This window comes from Peromyscus eremicus, chromosome 10, assembly GCF_949786415.1.
Source record: "Peromyscus eremicus chromosome 10, PerEre_H2_v1, whole genome shotgun sequence".
Lineage (NCBI taxonomy): Eukaryota > Metazoa > Chordata > Mammalia > Rodentia > Cricetidae > Peromyscus > Peromyscus eremicus.
This window is the reverse complement of record NC_081426.1, coordinates 11,191,588-11,206,565: the sequence shown is the minus strand read 5'-3', so window position 1 is coordinate 11,206,565 and position 14,978 is coordinate 11,191,588. Positions and strand designations below refer to the sequence as shown.

General features: G+C 45.7%; 1 pseudogene; it reads right to left on the bottom strand.

Annotated features, from left to right (window-relative positions):
• Nucleotides 1-7,341: 7,341 nt before the first annotated feature.
• Nucleotides 7,342-7,433, bottom strand: LOC131921365 (U6 spliceosomal RNA; annotated as a pseudogene).
• Nucleotides 7,434-14,978: the final 7,545 nt, after the last annotated feature.

Genomic DNA, 14,978 nt, shown 5'->3' with positions numbered 1-14,978 from the left:
TGCCTTTTCCAGCTAAAGAGTTGTTGTGGCTCCTTTTCGATTCCCTCGGGCCCAGCCACATCTCCAAACCAGAATCCAGACAACCTGTCTGACCACAGCTGGGCTCAAGCAGGAGGATCTTCTGGAACTGGTTTTGCTGTTGTTAGGCAAGAATTTTAATCTGATATTGTTAAGGTAGCTGGGCATGGATGCTCATTCACCCTGCTTTTTAAAAATTTATTTATTTATTTAAGAAGAAAACAGGCTTACCACAAAAATGCTGTCTGTGTATTACCAATTTTTAGGGATTTAGTCATGATTCTTGGAATCAATATTTAGATCTCAGAGTAGAGCATACAGTGGGGTTTTTTTTGTTTTTGTTTGTTTGTTTGTTTTTTTTTGTGTGTGTTGTTGTTATTTGATTGTTTTTGTTTTGTTGTGTTTTGGTTTTTGAGACAAAGTCTTGCTATGTGGTCCTGGCTTGCCTCAAACCTGTGGTGATCCTCCTGCCTCAGGCCTGGTGCACACTTGTAATGCCAGCACTCAAGAGGCAGAGGTAGGAAGATCAGGAGTTCAAAGCTAGCTTCAGCTACATGAGTCAAGAAAGAAAAGCAGGAAGGGAGGGAGAGAGCGAGGGAGGGAGGGACGGAGGTCACTGTAAATCACAGCAGTAAATATCAACAAGGCTCTGCCCTCCGTTAACCCTCATAGTGTATCTGAAAGGATAAATAAAAAAGAAAGGCGAAGTGGGTACCTTTCATCGGGCCCTGCCAAGGTATGCACTAAACAAACATGCCACACACAACAGGGTTAGTGCAAGAGGTTTATTGATGGTGTGTGTGTGTGTGTGTGTGTGTGTGTGTGTGTGTGTGTGTGTGTGAAAGGCCATGTCGGAGTGGGGACATGAGAGAGGCAGACAGACAGAGACCAGAGGAAGAAGAGAGGCAAAGGAGGAAAGAGGAAGAAGAGAGGAACAAGAGGGAGAAAGGAAGAGGAGAAAAGAGAGCGAGCTGTGCCTGGCGGGCACTTTTAAAGGGTGCCCATGTGGACGGTGGAAAGGCATCTGGTGACAGGTAACCATTTAACTGTTTTGGTGGCAGAGGCAGGCTGCTGCCCTGGTGGATACTAACAGTACTGTTCCCTTTCCTATCTTGCTGATCTTTGAACAAGTTCTCAAACATTCTAACAAGATTCCTTTCTGCCACAGGACCTTTGCACATGCTTTCTCACCCTCCCACTCCCACTTCTCCATTCCTTCATCTAAGCAAACACTGCTTTTGCCTCAGTTGTAACACAGGTTCTTCACAGGTGTTTTTGTTGGCCTCTGCAGAGAACATGAAGTGCCCCAGTTGTATACCTCCATAGCCCCTTATTTTCTAAATAGCATATTTTGTAATCATAATTGCATACCTTCATCTGGGCAGCTACTTCATTTCTCTCAAGGAGAGCATTTTTCATATGCTCATGAGGCCATTTTCATGGATTTTAACACGGATCTTTTGTCTGATGCTTTCTTCACGTTAAACACTATTCTAGGAAATGCTGACCCAGGAAGAGAAAAGTTGTGAATAACTTTATTGTTGATTCCAGGGACTTCCAGGAAGACCCACCAACTCTTCGAAATAAGGTATCAAGATGACAATTTGTTTAACAAGATTCTTGGAATCCCCGCATTCAACTTCTGCCCAGTCCTACCAGTCCACAGGCAACCTTCAGAAAATGTTAACCAAGGCTTCTCTGGCCTCTCTCTCTCCCCCTCTCCCTCTGTCTCTCTCTCTCTCTCTCTCTCTCTCTCTCTCTCTCTCTCTCTCTCTCTCTCTCTCTGTGTGTGTGTGTGTGTGTGTGTGTGTGTGTGTGTGTGTGTGTGATGCTTTCCCTTGTAGCACAGGCTAGCCTTACACTGACTGTGAGGCCAGGCTGGTCTATAGCTCACCATGATGCTTCTACTCCACTTTCCAAGCACTGAGATTAGAAGCATGCATTATCATGCCTGTCTTCTCTACCCTCATTAGAACACTTACCTTAAACTCTAGTTTTGAAGAATAGTCCAATCTTGCCTATACCTGCTGAGCTGCTGCAAAGACTGTCTAGACAATGTTCTGTCTTGCCACATAAGCAATAAACTGAATTCTATCCAACAAGCTGCTTTGGTGATGTCTAAGGAACTAACTTTCTTTCTCTTTTGATGCAGGTCTAACTAGGTTCCCCTGGCTGTCCTGGAACTCACTCTGTAGACCAGATTGGTCTTGAACTCAGAGATCCACCTGCCTCTGCCTCCCAAGTACTAGGATTAAGGCACACACCATCACACATGGAACATAGGGAGAGATTTGTTAATACTGACATCTAACCACTATGTATATTTAGTGTTCTTCCTCTGCTGCCTCCATTTTTCTGCCCTTCCTGGAAAGTTATAATTTTTTTGTTTGTTTGTTTTGTTTTTTGTTTTTTGAGACAGGGTTTCTCTGTGTAGTTTCTCTGTGCCTGTCCTGGATCTCACTCTGTAGTCCAGGCTGGCCTCGAACTCTCAGAGATCCACCTGGCTCTGCTTCCCGAGTGCTGGGATTATAGGCGTGCGCCACCACTGCCTGGCGGAAAGTTATAATTTAAACCATGGTGGAAATTAGTGATACTCTGGATTTGAAGAAATAATTGAAACTGATAGACAATTCTTTCTCATCAATTCATGTTCTCAAGGAGAACATAGACCTGGTCAGCTTTGATCACTGCTATATCTCAATGTCTGGGAAGAATAGTTGCTTAGTACATAATTGATAGATGGTAGGGTGCATCAATGAACAGATAAATACCAAGTCCCTGGAGGATGCAAAAGCAGCTCCTCCTGATGAGACTTTTGGCTGAGCCTCTAGAAGCAAAGTAAAGGGGAGGGCCACTGTAGCCGGAAGCTTCTCTGGTCCTGACTGGTCCCACAGTCGGGAGGAATCTCTCCTACCCATGTCCCACAGCAGCTTGGTCCCAAGTAAACATATAGAGGCTTATATTATTTACAAACTGTATGGCCTATGGGTCAGGCTTCTTGTTAGCTAGCTCTTATAACTTAATTCATCCTATTTCTATTAATCTATACATTGTCACGTAACCGTGGCATTAACAGTATGCGGGATCTTGTTGTTCCTTCGGTGGTGGGCTGCTGTCTCCCCAGCTCCATCGTTCCTCATTTCATCTTCAGTTTGAATGTACCACCTAACCTTATTCTGCCCTGCCATAGGCCAACGCAGCTTTATTTATCAACCAATCAGAGCAACACATATTCCCAGCGTACAGAAAGACACGGCATAGCAAGGCATTAGTCGCAGCTCTCAGGAGGCAGAGGCAGGCAGATTTCTGTGAGTTTCAGTTTAGCCTGGTCTACAGAGTGAGTTCCAGGTCAGCCAGGGCTATGTAGTGAGGTCTTGTCTTAAGAAAAAAAAGAAAAGAAAAGAAAAGAAAAGAAAAGAAAAACAATTTCTATCTTTGTTTGTCTGTTTTGTTTGGTTAAGTTCTCATGTAGTCCAGACTAGCCTTGAACTCACCATGTAGGTAAGAATGGTCTTGCATTCTGATCCTCTTGCTTCTGTGTCCCAAGAGCTAGAATCACAGGCATGTGTTACTAAACTTGGCTTACTAACCCCCATTTTCTTGCCCTACCACTCTTACCCAGTTCCAGGAATATCTCCTCACCGAGGCAGGCAAGCTACGGAAAGGCTTAGCAACCTGTTTGGGCTGTACACATACCCATCTCACAACTCGTCTGGCAATCTGTGACTCCAATCTGCAGGGAGCTACACACACCCCTCCTAACAGTGGAGTTGTCCTCCCCTTGACAACCATCCTGGATAGATGGTTTCTATTTAATTTTTGGAGAATGAAGGGGCCAGTCTGGTCTAAACTAGTTTTGGGTACACATAAAATAGAGCAAACTGGGCTGGAGAGATGGCTCAGAGGTTAAGAGCACTGTTTGTTCTTCCAAAGGTCCTGAGTTCAATTCCCAGCAACCACATGGTGGCTCACAACCATCTGTAATGAGATCTGGCACCCTCTTCTGGCCTGCAGGGATATGTGCAGACAGAACACTGTATACATAATAAATAAATAAATCTTTAAAAAAAAAAAAAATAGAGCAAACTGTGTCCCCTGAGTGAACTTTTAAGGAGAATCCCCATTTGTTACCCTATGCCTATGCATAATTGGGTATGCATATGATTAAAATTAGAGACATCATGGGAGGGGACAAGCACAGTAAAGAAAGAGGTGTATGACTCAAATCTGTCAATCAAAGCAGAGGCCCGCCCAAGCAAACCTTTAGACCACATAAAGGAAGCCCCATGCAATAACCTGGCCCTAGTGTACTCTTCCATTCACGTAGACTGCTGTCACTCTCGACAGCTTTGCACTTGATAGCGTTTTCTTGCTACGTTGCAGTCTCTATGAACCTTTATTACAATTCTTTGGCTAAGAGACCAACAATTTGGAAATACACAGTCTGGACATCAACCATTGGTGACACAACTGTGTAAGATGTTTTATGTTCTAGAATAGTCTTTTTGTACATTGGGAAGATGTATTGCTCTCATTGGCTTAATAAAGAGCTAAATGGCCAATAGCTAGGCAGGAAGAGGTTAGGTGAGACTTGTGGACAGGGGAAGTGCAGGGATGAAGAAGGGTGGAGCTGCTAGGAGTCTCAGGGGAAAAGCAAGATGAATATGCTGTGTTAGGAAAAAGGTACCGAGCCATGTGGTAGAGTGTAGGTAAGAAATATGGATAACTTAAGTTGTAGAGCTAGTTAGTAACAAGCCTAAGCTATTGACTGAGCTTTTATAATTAATAATAAGTCTCTGTGTGGTTATTGGGGAGTTGACAGGTAGGACAGAAAAGCCAGCCTACAGTTTTAAGTTTTCAAAATTTTTAATTTTTAATTTGTTCTTTTGTGATGCTGGGGACTAAATTTGAGGTCTCTGCTTGCTGAGAAAGTGTTCTACCACTGAGCTACATTTTCACAGACCTCTATAGAATTCTTCTTCCTTTTCCCTTTTTCTCTTCTTTCCTTTTTTTTTTTTTTTTTTTTTTTTTTTTTGAGACAGTTTGATGTAGTCCAGGCTGGCCTTGAATTCCTGATCCTCCTCCCTCTACCTCCAAAAATTTTATAATTATGTGGGCCACCACATTTGGCTACTAAAGGAGTTTCTATGGGATGCTAATAGTGGCCTCATGTTACCATATAGTTACCAGTTGTTTTGTTCTAGGATTGTTTTGGTTTGTTTTGTGCATGTGTGATGTGTATGTATGTGATGGTGTGTATCTATGTTCGTGAGTATAAGTGAAAGTGCACATTGGCCATGATTCAAGGCCTGTATGTGCTCTGGCACACACACGGAGGTTAGAGGACCACCTTGGGTGTTGGTCTCTGTCTTCTACCTTGAGACAGATCTCTTTGTTATTGCTGTTGATTGTGCCAGGATAGCTGGCCCATGACCTTCGAGAGTTTCCTGTCTCTGCCTCCTATCTGGCCATATCGGTGCTGGGATTACAGGCACGGGATTACAGGTACAGGCTTCCGGGCTTCGATTTCCATGGGTTCTAGGATTACAGGCACATGTTTCTGGCCTCGATTTCCATGGGTTCTGGGGATTCAAATTTAGTGCTCACACTTGCTCAGCACACACTTTAACCACTGAGCCCCTGGTTTTTGTTTGTTTGAGACAAGGTCTCAAGATGTAGCCTTGACTGGCCTGGAACTCTATGTGGTCCATGCTGGCCTCAAACTTGCAAGGATCAGTCTCCTGGGTATTGGTCCCAGGCATCGCTATCACATCTGGCAAATTCTCTCTTCTCAGTGCCCTCAGACACTTTCTTTATAAAGTAGTGAGAAGAACATGGGAGTCAGGACACAAGACCATTAACTTCCCACTGGGTTTGGTTTCCTGTGTAAAAAGAATCAATGGTCCTGTACTGGATGTTTTCTAGTATTCTGTCTTCTCATCAGAATTTCAGGATACAGGCTGGTGCAGCCCCACCTTGCTCCATGTGGAGAGGTCCCAGCTGAAGGGATACAGGGATGTCACAGCCACAAGGGCTCTACCCTCCTGTCTTTAGGAAGCAGAAGTGAAGGATACTTCACCTCCCTGGGGCAATAGGAGAGTGCCTGAAAGTTTGGGGAGGAGGTGAAAGGCAGTCCAGTGGTGGAGAACACCTTAGCAGGGAGTGGGGCGTGTTAAAAGGTGCTTGAGAGTATGTGGTTGGGGTAAGGCTGAGGATGGGTAGGGGCTGTGCGGAGAAACTGGGTGGTGGTGACTAGGACATTTGAGTCCTGAGAACATCTTTCAGCTTCAATGCCCTTAGACTTTTTATTCCTATTATTTACTAGTCACAAATCAGATACTGTACCTTAGAGTTATTAAGATAAAACAACTTAATTTTGCGATCATTATGAGCTAGAAAAGGAAGGGCTTGCCTCTTCCCAAATGACATTTTTTTTCAGACTTTTTTTTTTATTTTTAAAATTAAATTTATATATTTTATTTTATGTGAGGAGGTTTTGTCTATATGTATGTATATGTAACATGTGTGTGCCTGATGCCCACGGAGGTCAGAAGATGGCATCCGACCGGGCAGTGGTGGTGCATGCCTTTAATCCCAGCACTCAGGAGGCAGAGAGGCAGGTGGATCTCTGTGGGTTCGAGGCCAGCCTGGGCTACAGAGCGAGTTCCAAGGCAGGCACCAAAACTACCAAAACTACACAGAGAAACCCTGTCTCGAAAAAGAAGAAGAGGAAGAGGAAGAGGAAGAGGAAGAGGAAGAAGAAGAAGAAGAAGAAGAAGAAGAAGAAGAAGAAGAAGAAGAAGAAGAAGAAAAAAAAAGGCATCTGATCCCCTGGAACTGGAGTTATGAATGGTTGTGAACTACCTTGTGGATGCTGGGAATCAAACCAGGTCCTCTGCAAGATGGATATGTGTTCTTAACCTGTGAGCCATCTCTGTAGGCCAAGGACACACAGTTTTTTTGTTTGTTTGTTTTTTGTTCATTTGTTTGTTTTTGTTTTTCGAGACAGAGTTTCTCTGTGTAGCTTTGTGCCTTTCCTGGATCTCGCTCTGTGGCCCAGGCTGGCCTCGAACTCACAAAGATCCGCCTGCCTCTGCCTCCCAAGTGCTGGGATTAAAGGCATGCACCACCACCGCCCGGCAAGGACACACAGTTTTTTATGGTGGCAGAAATAACTTAGCTGGTGGGGATGGGTACTATGGTATGCATTTACATATGTATATATAAATATATGTGGGACTAATAACAGCATTATGTTCTGAATTGACATCGGCAACAGCTTTTCCAGATTCTGCAGTTATCCGAGAAAAATTGTACAGACAAAAATATATGGAACGCTTCACAGATTTGCATGTCATCCTTGTGCAAGGACCTTGCTAATCTCTGTAATTTGAATTTATGTGCTGCCAAAGCAAGCCCGCCCATGACTTGAGCCTGATCCTCCTGAATCACCTCAGATTTACAGGCTTAGGAGCTGGCTCTCAGCCTTTCTCACTGAGCTATCAGTCCTACCATACTGAGGACTGAATTCAAAGGCCTCTCACCAGCGACTCAAGCCCTCCTCCCTCCACCGCTGAGCTACATCCCCAGCCTGCGAGGACTCTCTGAAACACAGCTAGACATTCGGGAATAAACTCTTGCTCTTGCTCCCAGCCCAGTGGGTGCCTTGTTTTAGCTTCTTTCACTAGCTGCAGTCGTGGAGATCCGAAGTTTGTTTTGGGGGTGGAGAGGCGGCTCAGGTTAAGACCACTTGCTGCTTGCTCTTCCAGAGGACTCCTTCGGTTCCTAGCACCCATGATCCACAGCTTATAGCTGTCTATAACTCCAGCTCCAGGGGTCCATCACCCTCTTCTGGCCTCTGTAGCACCTGCGCACCTGAATCATATACTCACAAACAGATACAGAAAATTAAAAAAGAAAAGCGTTAATAATAAAAAGTTTGCTTCTCCTCCAAATAAACCCAGATGAACAAACTCAGCTGGCCTCGGTGAATGAGCCAACCCTAGCTCTGCACAGTCGTCCCCAAGACCATACGTTAGCTTTAAAGCATTTCCTGCCTCATGCTTCCCGGCATGTGAGTTCAACACCCGAGTCAGCTTTGTTCACCTTTGACAGACTTCTGTTTTGTCAGCTTTAAATTTTGGGGGAGGGGGTAGTGCGGGGCTAGGGGCGGGATTGAGCAGGGCCTTGCACACGCTAGTAAGAGTTTTCTCTCAGCCGGGCAGTGGTGGCGCACGCCTTTAATCCCAGCACTTGGGAGGCAGAGCCAGGCAGATCTCTGTGAGTTCGAGGCCAGCCTGAGCTACCAAGTGAGTTCCAGGAAAGGCGCAAAGCTACACAGAGAAACCCTGTCTCGAAAAACCAAAAAAAAAAAAAAAAAAAAAGAGTTTTCTCTCCCCCTGAATCACATCTCTAGCACCCAGGCTTTTTGTTTTTGTGCCGAATTCAGCGGATAGTTTCTAGTAGTCCAGGTATTCCGCAGCAGCCAGCTCTGAGTCGGACCTCAGAGCATATAGCACATAGCCTTCCTTCTCGGCTCCATTTCTTTGTGCTCTCGAACTTTCCCGGGGCCTTGCTTCCCTGTTGGCAGGTAAGCTGGGTGTTCCTGTTAATCTTTTAGCTCCTCCCTTCCCTCCACACTCAGTCTATCTTCCTTAGGAATCTCCCCTCCTTTCTGTTCCAGGTAGATCGCCCTTTGACTGGACACACAAGCTCTTACCTTAAGGAATCTAATTACTTTTTAACAGTTCACTTGATCTTCCTACCTGCAGGCTCCACACAGCTCCTGAGTGCTGAGCTCACCAACCCACATTCCTCCACTTGGCGTTGCTTGCTGCTGCCTACTGACTAGTCTAAACATTTTACTAGGCACCCGGAGGCTCCCCATGATCTCACCTAAGCCCAGACGTCTCTCACTTTAGCACCCAAAGAACCCGTGACCAGTAATCCTCAAATTGGTGTGCACATTCCGAGTTAAGTGGCTTCTCTCCAATTTCTGTTAATGTTGGAAACTTCAGTCTTTTATCCCCTCGACCTCGTTCCTAACAGTGACCTAGGTGAAAATCCTGCAACTGTTTTCTTCTGTACCTTCACTCACCTCTCGCCATTCTCTAAATGCCTGGTTTATAACTGGAATTTTTCTCCTGTGGGGAAACTAGGCCATGCCCACCCCCACCCCACCTCTAAGGTCCCAAAGACAAACAGAAGTTGGATTCCATTTACTGGACTGACTGACTGAGCATGGGTGAGTGGTTCCTGACAGGAGAGGAGCTGCAAAGCTGCACTGGGAAGTCTTCACCTAGCATGGACGATGGCTCCCCACTAGTCACACGGGTGGAGCCCCCTACCCTGGTCGCCCCCAGCTTACACACCTTAGGCCCTGCCTGAGATCACCCGGGCCACCTGCGATGGCATCCAAGCAGCTGGAAAGTGTCTGCATACTTGGGCTAGAGTCCCATGACCCTCTCCACCCACTCCTTCTATGAAGGAGCGTCAAGCAGTCAACAAGTCCAGCTGGGATGATCTTTTGCAAACAGGCAGAGCTGACCTCGGGGCAGCAATGGCTGCTGTTTGGCTTTGAGGTTAGTGCTATACAATATATATAATAAATGAATAAATAAATTCTGATCTTAATTTAAGGAAATCTTGTTTTTGTTGTGGTGGTGACAGCGTGTGTGTGTGTGTGTGTGTGTGTGTGTGTGTGTGTATGTCCCAGCACACCTATGGCAGTCAGAGGCTGAGTCTGAGAAGCCAGATCTTTCTCTCTTTCCGCCTTTAGATGGAGACTCAGGTTGTCAGGCTTTCGAGGCACATGCCTTTACCCATGAGCCATCTTGCTGGTCCTAACTTCTATCTTTTGGATGGATAGGACTGTGAGTCTTTTGGTGACGTTGGAACTCAAACCCAAGAGACCTGGGTGTTGACAAGCACATGTGGTTATGTAACTGGCCATCATCACAACGAAGATTCGGGATATTTCCATCAAATCAAAGAGATGCATCCTCTGTGTCTCCTTCCAGACCATCCCTTCCTCCCGTTCCTAGTTTCTCGCAGTCAGTGTGCAGGTCACAGCCTTTAAATGTATTTTTACACTTTCCCCTGTGGGCCCTGTCTGTATTCTCGGATCCTTCCAACTGAATGATAATCTCCACAAAGACAAAGAGTTGTCTTTTTTTTTTTTCATTCAATTTTGTATTGCTTAAGCTTAAGTTCCAACTGCAGCTGGGCATGGTAGGGTATGCTAGAAATCACAGCACGGGGAAGCTGAGGCAGGAGGATCAGAGGAGTTCAAAGCCATCCTCAAGTATATAGTGTCTTTGAGGCTAGCCTGGGCTACATGAGAATCTATCTCAAAACAGCAAAACAAACCTACCCTTCCCCCGAAACCCAGAACAAGTTCCACATATTTATTAAGTGCTAGGTCATATATCTGAAAAAGAGAGAGGGAAGGAGGGGAGGAAAGAAAAGAAAGAAGGAAAACAACAAAAGAGGGGAGGAGCTGGGGACTCAGTGGGTAAAGGTGTCAGCTGCCAAGCCTGTGTCCCGAGTTAAATCCCAGAACCCACTTGGTGAGATAACCAAGTCCTGAAACTTGTTCTCTGCCCTCACCTGTACCCTGACATGTAACCCATACACCCCCACACCTCTGCCCTCACCTGTACCCTGACATGTACCTATACACCTACACATCTCTACCCTCACATGTGTGCCCTTACATGTACCCCCATACACTCACACATCACTGCCCTCACATGTGTGCCCCGACACTTACACCTCACACAAATTAAATACATGTGAAGAAGGAGGAAAAGGAGGAGGGGAAGCTGAGACATAGTTCAGTGGTTAAAAGGAGTCCTTGCTCTTGCAGAGGACCTTGCTCATATTCCTAGCATCCTTGTCAGGCAGCGCACACACCTCTGTGACTCCAGCTCCAGGGGATTCAGTGCCCTCTCCTGGTTTTCTCCAGGTACCTGCACACATATGCAAACACCCCCCCCCTTTTATATAAGGAAAAAGCTAAGAGCCCCAAAAGAGGCATTCTGTTGTCTCTAGCACTGAGAATCAAACCTAAGTCTCACTCATGGTGTGCCAGTACTCTGCTACTGAGCAGACCTCCACCCTCTAGAGAGGTTCTGATTCAACATCAGGGCAGCTAGCAGAGTAGATGGCATTTTAATGAATTACTCTGTTTTCAAAGACATTTTGTTTTTGAGTCGGTTTCATATGTAGCTTCGGCTGGAAGGCACTATGTAGCTCAGACTGTCCTCAAGTTTCCATCAATCCACCAGCCTTTCCAGTGCTAGGGTTACAAGAGTGAGGCACCAATGCTTGGTTTATTTTGAGTTATTAATCTGAACCATTGGTAAAAACTTAAACATGAACTACATTGGAGTTTGAGCCAGCAAAACTGGTTAAAGGTATGCATTTGGGCCGGGGAGTCAGCTCAGTGGGCAAAGTGTTGTATAAGCCTGAGGACCTGAGGTTTTTTATCCCCATGTAAAGGCAGGTGATGCACATCCATGGAGCTTATGCTGGAAGAATAGAGAGAATGATCCAGGAGCTCACTGGCCAGCCAGTCTAGCCAGATGGTGAGCGAGCTCAGGTTCAGGGAGAGACCTTGTCTCAAAAAGTACAGTGGAGAGCAACAGAGGAAGACCTTTGATCTCTACCTTTATATGCAGACACATGGTCAAGCACAATCCCCACTGTGCACATACACACATACATGAGAGAGAGCAAGAATGAGAGAGAGAGAGAGAGAGAGAGAGAGAGAGAGAGAGAGAGAGAGAGAGAGAGTATGATAGAGAAAGAGGCAGTCAGGGAGGGAGGGAGGGAGGGAGAGGGAGATTATTATAAGATACATCTAAGAGCTGGGCATAGTGGCGCACACTTTTGATCCTATCACTTGGGAGGCAGAGGCAGGTGGATCTCTGTAAGTTTAAGGCCAGCCTGGTCTACAGAGTGAGTTCTAGGCCAGCCAGAGCTACAGAGACCCTGCCTGGGCGTGGGGTGAAGAGAGAAAAACATATATCTAAGTTTGGAAAGGAAGTATTTAATTATTATTTTATTTATTAATTTTGTTTTTGTTTTTTCCAGTTAGGGTTTCTCTGTGTAACAGCCCTGGCTGTCCTGGAACTTGCTCTGTAAGACCAGGCTGGCCTTGAACTTGAAGAGATCCACCTACTTCTGCCTCCCGAGTGCCAGGATTAAAGGGTTGCACCACCACTGCCCAGCTATTTTATTCTTGTATATGAATGAGTGTTTTGACTGCATGTCTGTATATGTACACCACCTGTATGCAGTCCCTGAAGAGGCAAGGAGAAGGCATTGTATTGTATGGAATGGTTATAGACGGCTGTGAGCTACTATGTGGGTTCTGGGAGCCGAACCTGGGTCTTCTACAGGAGCAGTAATTGTTCATAACCTCTGAGCCATTTCTTCAGGCTCATGGGGAGGAATCTTAATGTAAATGACACCTACGGTGCAGCAGGGTACAGGAAGCTGGCACTCACCATTCCACAGCCACGACTGTTTCTAATCCACTCACATGTTGTAACAAAGTGACTAAGACAGGAAGTTTTCTGTCCTCTGCATACAGCAGGTACAGTTAAGCTTTGGGGTGTCAAGGAAGAATTGTGCTATATAGTTCACACTGCTTTGTCTGTCACTTAGGTTGTATGTAAGTTACTAGAAGATAATTTGTTGGGAAATGAAATAGTTAATGGAAGAAAACTGAGGAAAATAACCTCCGAGGATACAGACAGAGAAAAATGGGGTTTGGGTGGTAGTGTCTCAGAGAAACCAACATCCGTTCTCTTTCGGATGTCTTTCTTTCAGAGAGTCTGCTTTCTCCGTTAATATTTAGTGCTTGAGCTTTTGTTAAAATATCATCTATAAAACCCCAACTTGGGCTGGAGAGATGGCTCATCCACTCAGGGTACTTTTTTGTTCTTGCTGGGGACTCATGTTGAATTCTCAGCACCCACATGCTGATTCACAGCCATCTGTAACTCCAGTTTCAGGGTATCAAATGCCCTCTTCGGGCCTCTGAAGGCATTAGGCACACACATGGCACACATACATATACATACATGAAAAACATTCATATACATAAAATTAAAATTAAATGATAGATTATGGGGGGGGGGGTTGAGACTGTCTAACTATGTGTAGCTCTGGCTCTTCTGGAACTTACTACGTAGAACAGGCTGGCTTCAAACTCACTTGTCTGCCTCCCAAATCCTGGAATTAAAGGCATGATCCACTATACTGGGATTAAGTGGCAAATCCTAAAAAACAAAACAAAACAAAACAAAACAAACTTTGCTTGAAAAATTGAGTTTGGTGACACTTCTGAGTTTTTATTTTGTAAAATGACAGTGAGCAGGGAGTACTGTAGGCTTCAGGGCCCAGGGCTATCTATACACACTTGTGTTTTACTTATTCATCTAGGGGCATTTTGGGGTGGTAACCAAGTTCATTTCAGCAGTTAACTGTAAAGGAACCCTTATGGGATCATCGTGATGGTGCACACCTTTCTTCCTGTCACTCAGGAGGCAGAGGAGGAAGGATTACTGAGTTCGAGACCAGCCTGGTCTACAGAGTAAGTTCCAGGACAGCCAGGGCTACTCAGAGAAACCCTGTCTCAAAAACCCAAAAACCAATAACAAAAAAAACAAACAAAAAACTCCCAAACCCCAAAACCTATATATAGTCTGATGAGGTTGTCAATTAAGGCACATGAAGGAACTCAAGGGGGGAGTGTAAAGATGTTCTGAGTATCTGGTTCAAAATGAGAACAGTCTCTTTTGAATAGTTTGTTGTCACGGAAATTTAAAGTAATTCTGCAGTCAGCCTCAGGAGATAATATTCTTGCTTAGAACAAGTTGGAAGATAAACTTTGGACAGTGTATTATACTATGCCCTTTGTAATAAATAACCCAAGATAATGTGTTAAAGTTTAGTCGAGATTTAAATTCCTGAGCTGATTAAAGTTAAGACCATAAGGTCTAAAAAATGTATTAATATTAGTTCTGAAGTCCATAGTGAAGAATTACATGGCTTAAAAAAAATCACTTTATAACTGCCCAATTTTGAAGACTGATACAGAATTAAGCTCTAACTAATAAAACGAATAAACAAACAACAGCAAAACAAAACAAAACCCTCAACAATTCAACTTTAAGTCTAGGCCTCAAGTAGGCAGACTGGTTTAGGCTGACTCTAGCCTGTCTCAACCACACAATGAGGAGCCTCTGAAGGTTGGGCGGTCACCATGGAGGTGCAGCTTCAGAAAGATCAATCTGGCTGTGGGTGCAGTGGACGGGGGCAGAAAAGAGACTGAAGCAGGGTCCGTTTGCAGCTACTACAACGTCAAGTTGCTGGAGTAAAATGGTTTAAAAAAAAAAAAACAAAGTCAGAAAAGAACAGGAGGGGTCGGACTAGTGGGAAAGCGCCAGGTCTACAGAGGCGGCTTGACTTTCCCTCTGTCCTTAGAGCTGTCCCGAGGATAGGGGGGTGACGGCCCCCGGGGTCGTGCAGAGCAGGGTCCGCCCAGTCGTCCTCGCACTTCCCTTCCAGTCCCAATGGCCCCTCCCCGCCCTGTCCTGGCATCCCCAGGAGCCCCCACCCCCTCGGCTGCGGCGCCGCCCTCCGCCGGGTTCCTTGCCCTCCCCTTCCCGTGGGGCGCCGACTCGCCCAGCTGCCACGTCTCACTGATGACATCAACACAGTCGGCTCGGCCTTAGCCAATCCGCTAGGGGGAGTCCGAGCGAAGTCCTAGCCAGCAAGCCAGCGGGGAGGGGAGCAGGAAGGGCGGGGTGTGGGGGTGAGAGAATCGGGACGGGGCGGGCGACAAGCTCGCAGGCGCGCATGCGTGCCGGGCGCGGGGCCTAGTGGGAAGCTGAGTGCAAGCTGTCCTCGGGCCCCGTCAGGTTGCCCAGCGCGCGGTGTGCTCACGA